Source organism: Notamacropus eugenii, chromosome 2 (assembly GCF_028372415.1).
Source record: "Notamacropus eugenii isolate mMacEug1 chromosome 2, mMacEug1.pri_v2, whole genome shotgun sequence".
Taxonomy (NCBI): domain Eukaryota; kingdom Metazoa; phylum Chordata; class Mammalia; order Diprotodontia; family Macropodidae; genus Notamacropus; species Notamacropus eugenii.
This window is the reverse complement of record NC_092873.1, coordinates 32,670,732-32,680,135: the sequence shown is the minus strand read 5'-3', so window position 1 is coordinate 32,680,135 and position 9,404 is coordinate 32,670,732. Positions and strand designations below refer to the sequence as shown.

The 9,404-nt window shown below is 36.4% G+C and overlaps 1 pseudogene; it reads left to right on the top strand.

The window, feature by feature from the left end:
* Positions 1 to 5,159: 5,159 nt before the first annotated feature.
* Positions 5,160 to 6,176, top strand: LOC140522596 (olfactory receptor 8K3-like; annotated as a pseudogene).
* The last annotated feature ends 3,228 nt before the right edge of the window (positions 6,177 to 9,404 follow it).

Genomic DNA, 9,404 nt, shown 5'->3' with positions numbered 1-9,404 from the left:
TAAGAAGAGGGAGGAGGGAAATTGGATAGGATAAATTATCACACAGAAAAGAAGCATGATAGAACTATTGCAATAGTGGAGAAAATAAAGGGGTGGCTAGCAGGACTGAAATTTTTCTCTCATCAAAAGTGACTCAAAGAGGGAATAACATACACACTCACTTTGATATAGAAATATAAATTACCTTACAAGGAAGCAAAAATGGATGGGTGTAACAGAAAAGTGAGAGGAGTGATAGAAAAGAAGATAAATTGGGGACAGTAGTGATCAGAAATAAAACACTGCAATTAGGGGGTGAGAGAGATGAAGATAAGCAAGGAGAAAATAGCATGGAGGGAAATTAACAATTTCCACAACCACAAATGCAAGTGATGTGAACTCATCCAAAAAGCAGATAGCACAATGAGATACAAACCAGACTTTTACAGAATATTGTTTACAAGAAACACATATGAAGCAGAGAGATACACAGGGGAAAATGTGAGGGGTTGGAGAAGAATCTATTATGCTTCAGCTGAAGCGAATGAAGCAGGAGTAGCTATCACGACGTCAGACAAAGCAAAAGCAAAAACATCTAATTAAAAGAGTTAATGAAGGAAATCCTGTCTTGCTGAAAGATAGCATACTCTATGAGGTCTTAGTAATACTAAACATGTATGCACCAAGCGGTATATCATCTAAAATTTTGGAGACATTGAATGAGTTACATGAGGTCATAGTTAATAAAGCTATCCTAGTGGGGGACCTCAACTTTCCCCTTTCAGAATTAAATAAATCTAACAAACAGAAAAACAAATACAAAAGCAATAAGAAGTTAAAGAGGTGAATGAAATTCTGGAAAAGTTAAATATAGATCTCTGGAGAAAATTGAATGGGAATGGAAAGGAATATGTTTGTTTGTTTTTGCTTTTGTTTTCTCAGCAGTATCATGGTACCTACACAAAATGTGGCCATGCATTAAGGAATTAAAAACCTCAAAATCCCTTTTGGGAATTTTAGTTGGTGTCTCAAGTAAACATTTACACTGATTCCAAATGTGCCTTTGGAGTCTGTGCCTTGATGAATAAACACAATTTCATCACCATAAATGGTAAACCAATAACTCCAGCTTCATTTATTAATCACCCACTCCAAGCTATCTTGTTCCCCAAGGTTATTTCCATGATGCATTGTCTGCCCCATGCCAGAAGGCAATTATTTTTTGCAAGATGGCAACTTGTTTGCATATGAGACAGCCAAATGAGCTGCTCGCTGGGGTGCTTGAGAGCCACTAAAACACTCCTCATGCTATATGTTAGCCCACCCACTAACTGTTCTCCCTTAGTCATAGGTACAAAAAATTAATATATAGGTCACTAGACACAAAGAAGTTATTCAAAATAGGCTGTTGGCCATGCCAGATGATCCCCTCATTGCATCTAAATGATTAGTGGTCCTCCTATCCTACCAACTCCATACCCAGGGATATATGGGAAATGAGGCCTTGTCATGGTTTGACGTCAGGTTTTATGCAGAGGCCCTTTGTAGTGCCTTTCGTGTCAACAATCCCACTCTTTGAAAAAGAATACTGTGATGAAAGGGTGAACACAGGGGGCAGTCCTACCATGTGAATGCCTGCAGATTGATTTTGTTGAATTGTGAAAGGCTATGGGTTACAACAATGTTTCGGTAAGTAGAGACTGATTGAAACATTGAGTAAAAGCCTTTCCAATTGCACATTCCACAGCAAACATAGTACTAGGGTGTCTGATCAAGGATATAATGCCAGTATTTGACCTTCCATGCACTGTACATTGCAGTCAAGGGCCACACATTACTCCAGAAATAACTAAGAAATTCTTCATGTTTTTTAAGTTTGCGATAACCTTGAGCCTATTCACCCCTTATCACCCACAATCATCAAGAGCAGTTGAATAGCTAAATAGGGAAGTTAAGACTCTTTGGTGAAACCTATGCCAGGAAACAGAGTTAAAACGATCTGATACTTTCCCTTGTGTTGTTCCAATGTAGAAACTGGTATAAGAAGTGATGTGAATTGTTAATTTTTGAAATTGTTTGGTAGGTCACCAGACACTTTCTAGGGCTGGACACTCAGAACATGAGGCTAGCTACAATGGACAAAAGATAAGATATATGATCTCTCTGCCTAATTTTCTTTCTCTGTCTAACCTTCAATGTGATTCTCAAGCTGCCATTATGTTTTAGAGACAGGCAACACTTTACTCTTCGGTCTGGAAAGTTATTTCTGCATCCATGGTACTTGGATGAACCCAAAGATGGAGCACTGTTCAAATACCTTTGCTAAGAAATAAATTATAGCTTTAAAATAGAAAAAAATATCCATTCAACATTTGCTATTTTCATCTTGAGCTTTCCTCCCCCCAACTCTATACGGATCTGCAATTATTGTTCAAACTCTAAGAGAGCTGTCTAGCGTACTGATAGACTAACCAACAGATCACACAGTTAATCAGAAGCAGGAAAGGAGGGATTAGAGAGGAATTCTCAGCTTTGTCCTCGCTTCATCAGTCACGGCAGGACATCCTGGCTGTAAATCCATTTCTATCATAGTGTCTCTCAGATGACATTAGACCTACAAAGGGATGTAAGGAATTAGGAATAATGCTTGACAACCTGGACTAATAGAAGAGTACTCTACTCTGGGGAATTTAATAATTTCCACGGGTTGTGAGTACGCTGTGTTTGATAGTTAAAGGAAAGAACCTGAACTCTCAGTTTCATGTTGCCTGAGAAGGTGTCACCATGACAGTGCTTTCTTTGAGTAAAACTACTGTAATATCTGTTCAGTCAGTCCTGAGGAGGACAGTTAAGACATGATCTGAATGAGATTTCTAATCTGGAAAAGAGTAGCTTACATTTATACAGTATTTTAAGGTTTTGGAAACCTATCGTTCATCCAGTAACACCCCTTTGGGATTAATAAGTAGGTTTGTCATTGCAGCAGTTTGGGACCTTGGGGGAGGTTGCACAACAGAATGAGACCGACATAAACCATTGAGCCTTTACTGCAAAGTTATTTTAAACTTAATTATGGTTAAAAAACTTAACATAGGCAGGAAAATAAGAACTTATCTGATATTCTTATGTTAAATTTAGAAGTGACATAAATGCTCACTTGGAAATGACCCTAAAGAACATACTGACCAATTGGTGTGTGAACTAGGATAAGCCCTTAAACACCCCATTGAATCCACAAGTTGGAAGATATCTAGTGAAAGGTAACATACTCCCAAGTTGCACTTTGTTAGACATAGCTCTGCTTTATATTTTACCTGGGCATGAAATCAGTAATGTGCTGGGAAATATTGAGCAACTGCCTTTTTGGGAAAAAATGAACACAATCTTCTTTTTTAAATTTAATCTACATTATGAGTATTTTCTCCATCAATTTAATGAGTTTGGAAAATAACTTAAATTAAACATTTATACTTGCTGATTTCCAAAGTATAAATATTTACACTTGAAATTTAAATATTTAATAGAATATCTAGGGCTGGTTTGAGCAGATTCCATGATAAAATCCACCTCTAATCTTTTGGCCAGATTTGATTTCAATGGGGTAGGCAGAATCCATTAAATTGCTCCACTTGAATTCATCACTTCTCAATTTCTCCATTTTTGCTATAGGTACACTGTGCCAAAGAATCACTTGGAAAAGGTATTCTTTCCAAATGTTCTTGGAAACCAGCTTTTTTGTCAATGAAAGATGGAGACTTAAAAATTCATTTCGTGGAGTTTGCTTGTCATCACTAATTTCACTGTTACTGAGACATTTGAGCAAAATTTAAATAAATCACAATTATGCCTTTACAATGTGTTCTGGAACTCAGTTTTGAAATTTGCACTCACAGTACTGCAGTATCGTGCAATCTACTACTACCCAAACTGATTTCTTTTAGGTTCTTTACTATTAATCAATAACTTGCAGTCTCAGAATTTACTCTCCTCTCCCAATCAATTGTGTGAATTCTGAATGTTAAATATGTCTCACTTAATGCCTACATGAAGGACTCCAGTGATGGCAAACTTTCAGCCTCCCCAAAGAGGTCATTTGAGTTTTGAAGTTTGCTTTTTAATATGACATTGCTTTAATTTTACCAAAACTTGGTTTTCTGACATTTCTATGTGTGGTTTTTATTTCTACTTTGATGAGCCAAGTAGAATCAGAAAAATTCTTTCTTTTTTGACAATTCGAAAAAAAATTGAAGAGAGATGTTAATTCCAACCAATGCCAAAACTTTCTTTCTCTAGGCTAATCATTTCCACTTCCTTTACCTAATATTTGCATGGAAAAGTTTCAAATATTTTTCCTATCAAAAACATGTTACAGTTTGTCATATGCTTGTTAAAATTTTGTGACTAGAAATGAAACAAACTTGAGGTTTCATCATGGCAATTTACAATGAAACTCTTGCTCCAATTCATTCTAAACACTATGCTTCCATTAATTCAGTCTAATATTTTACTCACTTTTGGAGATATTCATATAATAACTATGTACTTATGTCAAGCATAAATTAAAGTCCTCAGGGTTTTTGATCCATGGCAAATTTCATCTTGAAAAATTTCAACATTAGAATTTAAGATTATGATTGATTTCCTCAGAAGAGAGGGACTTGTAAAATCAATTAGTCAGTCAATATTGGTTAAGAAATTGCTGTTGGTCAAAAGCTTTGCTAATTGCAGGGCATAAAATTCTGTTAGCTTTATCTTGTTCTGTTACCAATATACCAGAAATACTATTTATATCTTTAAGTTCCAGTCTCTTCTCCATGATAATTGTCCAGGTATCCCACTTCTGCATCATCTTCTCTAATCTGAGGATATGCTCATTAGAAGGGAGACAGAAAGTCTTTTCCCCCTATGTTTCCCACATGATGGTTGTCACTGCTTTCTGTGGGACACTCCTTCAAATATACTGGCAAGACTGGTCAGGTCTTTCTTAGATACTGACAAAATGACAGAAATGAGTTGCACACCACTGATCTTCATTGTAAATCCTAAATCTAAGGACTGAGGAACAAGGATAGGAAGGAGATACTGAAGAGATTCCTCACCAACCCCTACCAAATCTCTCAAGAGTGGAGCAACCTAGATACAAAGAGCATATCCCAGACAGCTTTTCCTGGATGGAAGAAATGGACAAGTGGAATGAAACTAAAGAAATTGAAGTAACTGAATTCATTCTGCTGGGCATCACAGATGATCCTGACCTGCAGATCCCCCTTTTCCTTGTGTTCTTCATCATCTACCTGGCCATAGTACTAGGAAACTTGGGCTTGATTGTTTTGACCAAGATTGATTCTCTATTGAAAACTCCAATGTACTTTTTCCTCAGTAATGCGTCATTTATTCCTCTTGGATACTCCACTGCCATTGGACCAAAAATATTGAAAAAATTTTGTAGTGGAGAAAAATATCATCTCTTATACTGGATGTGCAATACAGCTAGTTGTTTTTATAACACTAACTATAAGTGAAATTTTTATGCTATCAGTAATGACCTATGAACCCTATGTAGCCATCTGTAATCCACCGCATTACTTGGTCCTTATGTCAGGCAGAATGTGTTGCATCTAAGTGGCCATCCCATATATCTACAGCTCTTTTGTAGCACTGCTGACCACAATTAAGATTTTTAATTCATAGTTTTGGAAATACAATGTAATCAGTCATTTCTACAGAGATAGTCTCCCCCTCTTAAGTATTTTATTCAAGGATACAAAGGATGTAGAGGGATATAGGATTAATCTATAGATATAGAATTAATAATTTTGAGCCTTTCTGCTTTTAATTTAATATTCTCCCTGCTTTTGCTTCTTATTCCACATGGACTCATTCTTGTGGCCATCCTCAGGATGAACTCTGCTGAGGCCAGATACAAAACCTTCTCCACCTGTGGCTCTCATCTCACTGTTGTGGTTGGGTTCTGCAGAACACGAACTTTTATGTCCTTGCAACCCCATTCTGGCCACTCCTTTGATACAGACAAAGTGGCTTCTATCTTTTGCACTGTGGCCATTCCCGTGCTCAGCCCTTTGGTCTATAGTTTGAGAAATAAAGAGGTGAAAGTTACCTTGAAAAGAGTCCTAGAAAATCAATTCAAATGTCTTCCTCGAGTTACCATACAGAACAAGGTGGTCATTGGCTATTAATAGGAAATATCCAACGTGTCATATTTATTTATCCAGTATTATGAGTTTTTATATAAGAATAATCTGATCTTGTAGAGATTAAACATGTGCCCTTAGCCAAGCACCTTTCAGTGGCAAGACAAAGATGTAAATGTAGCTCTTTCTGAAACAGAATATCAGACTCTATGCAGCATGCTCTTTTATTCACCTAAGCATTCCTCTTCTGTCTTCCTCCTCATTCTCTTCCTCCTCTATTATTTGCCTATATTTTCTCAAGTAGTTCATTTCAGTCTCCTATGTTCTGTGTCATGTGGAAAAAGGCAAGAATTAATAGGGGAAAATACCACATCATATTCATGGTATGCCTGACAGGTGAATCCTTAATATTATACCATTGGGGAAGGCATAAACCCTTGGAATAGTTGATCTGAGACTTGATCTGCATCATGGAATGAAGAAAATCTCAAATTAAATAATGTCCCCATCATGGCGCCCAACATTTCCCGGAGTACCCAAATGTCTCAATATAAAGGATTCAAACAAATTCAGAAGGGAGATATAATATGAGATATTGTGATCTGTTCACCAGTATTAGGTAACAAGACAAGGTATATGATATGTTAGAGGATACAAAGCATTCTTTTTTTTTTAGGGATTCTCCTTTGACTTCTGACCTTCATCCTATCAGAACATAAAAGTGTGCTGATGGCCTGGATTTGTCACTCTTTTTAAACTGCTCTTGTTTTTGTCAGTGATAATTGTCCTATGGCCTTATGTGTTCAAAAGGCATTGATAAAATAACTACCAATTTTGGGGTATATATACACTGTAATTGATCTCCAACATCATTTCCAAAGCCCTGTACTCTATCAGGATATCCTGTTTTGAGGACATTTTCATGACCTTTATCAGCAAAAGATTTTTCATAGCAATTATTTTCCATATTCACTTTCCACAATCAGTGGAGGATAAAGGTAAGAAAGCTGAAGGTCACAGATTTTATTACATTTGTCCTTGGACATAATTTTACTATATATATCACAGGGTAGATTTTATATGCAAGAATATCTCAACTGAGAGAATTTGGCTACTTCTACTCTACATGCCAACTTCCTCAGTAAAGTTGTAAACAAAGCAAGGCTTTGTTTAGTCCTGGTATTTTAATCTATTTTGATCTGTTATCTCTCAGTTAGAATCATCATATAGTGAACTTTTAAAATTCATTTTAAACTCATTTTTCCAAGTCATACAGTGATGCCTTGAGGGATGTTTGTTGTATTGTTATTGTCCGTCATAGTGTGCTGCATAAACTAGAATCTTAGTAGATGTTCAGCAACATAAACTGGCCTGAATTGGACTGTATTAAATTGAATCAGGCCAAACATTCAGTTGGAAACACATTAAGCCATGCTGGGGGTCTTGAACTTGGGATTACAGGGTTTCATTGAGTTTAAATGAGAAAAAAAAGTTTGCCTTATCTTTGTTTTCACTACTTTTGGCTTCCTTGTAAATCATATGCATTTTCTTTTGCTTTTCAGTTTTTTCTTGTGAGACTGCCAAAGAAGTTCTGACAAAAAGAAAAGTTTAAGGATCTCTGAGTTATGTCTTAGCATTAACTTGTGTAAAATATTGCTTGTAAGAAATACCTTACTAACTAATTTTGATGTGAAAAATTTTAATAAATTTAAAAAAATCCATTAAAGTTTTAGAAACCATGTGGTGGCTTACAACCAGTTTTAAAATCAAATTTAGTCTTTTGGACTTTATGAACAAGGAAGGCATTCTCCTGCCATCTAGTATTCGTCTTCATATATATCAGGAAGAATTTTACAAATTTTTAAACCTACAGGATTAGGAAACGAGAAACAAAAAGTCATGTACAGGACTCAAATCCCACAGGTATGTGACTGTCCATTGTTAAATTTTTCAGGTAAGTGTTTACACGTCATCAGAAATAAAAATGTCAGTATAAATCAAGTGTATGGTCCTTTTTTATACTTAGAAATTATAAGTAATTTAGGTTAAAATTAAAGTTTTATGTATTCTTTTTCTTTTCCTTCTGAAGACCTGTATTCTTAAACGCTTACGTGCATATCTTGGAAAAAACTACAAAGTCGGTGACAATGTATGTAAGCCCTGATATGTGGATGGGGATTCCATCCACAATATCCAGAGACCACATTCCGACTCTCATTGAAGAATATTCTGTTGCATTATGAAATCAGAATTGACAGGTAAAAAGGGGCACATAAATACTAAAGAAAATGACAGCTATAACTGGATAGAGCCAAGAGACCATGGCAGAGGCAGCAATGCATTTGAACTCTCCAAATATTCTGCTCCAAACAAATTTGAAATAGCTCCTTAAATCAAGTTTTGGTATAGCAGAGCCAACAAAAAGTCAGATTGATCCATCTACAAACAATTTAGGAGGTCAACAGGAGATATCTTTGACAATGGGGTTGGGGACTGCTCCAGAGTGAAGAAACACCAGTTTTGTACCTTGTCTCTGAATGGGAACTCTATTGCCCAAAGCAGTTCTGGATCATAGTTCCAGGACAGAGAGTAGGGTTTCTGATTGGTCAGAAGGGAAGAGGGGGCTTGGTCATAGTCCTACAGTAGAAAAGTACCCTAGTGCTTGTGGCTGCAGAAAAACAAAGACTTGATTACAGTTTCAAGACAAAGAGAAGTGTGAGTGCTGGTGGCTGCAGGTGAGCAGGGACCCTTACTGGGTAAGGAGAAGACTATATATCAGGATAGGAGTGACAATACTTCTCCATGGATAGTATCACCTTGGAAACACTGAAAACCTGCAGACAAACAGAACTGACTTTGAAAATAACAACACACACGGGCAGAATACAGGAAATCCTTCAAAACAGGTCTCTGGTGGGACTTGAATTTACCACTTTTTAATTTCTCTATTTTTGCTTTAATAGTGAGTCAAAGAGTCACTTGGAAAAGGTACCTTTCCAATTGTACTGGGATTAACAGTTTCTTTCTGTCGATGAAAGATGTTTGAGCAACGCTTAAATCACAGTCATGCCTTTACAATATCTTGTGGAACTCGGTTTTGAATTTTGGACTCAAAATACTTCAGTCTGCTGCAACCCAAACTAATTTTTTTAGCTTCTTTACCATCAATCATTAACTTACAGTCTCAGATCATATTCTCTCTCTGCACACACACCCCAAGCAATTGTGTGGATTATGAATTTTAAATGTATCTCACCTAAAGCTTCTATTGAA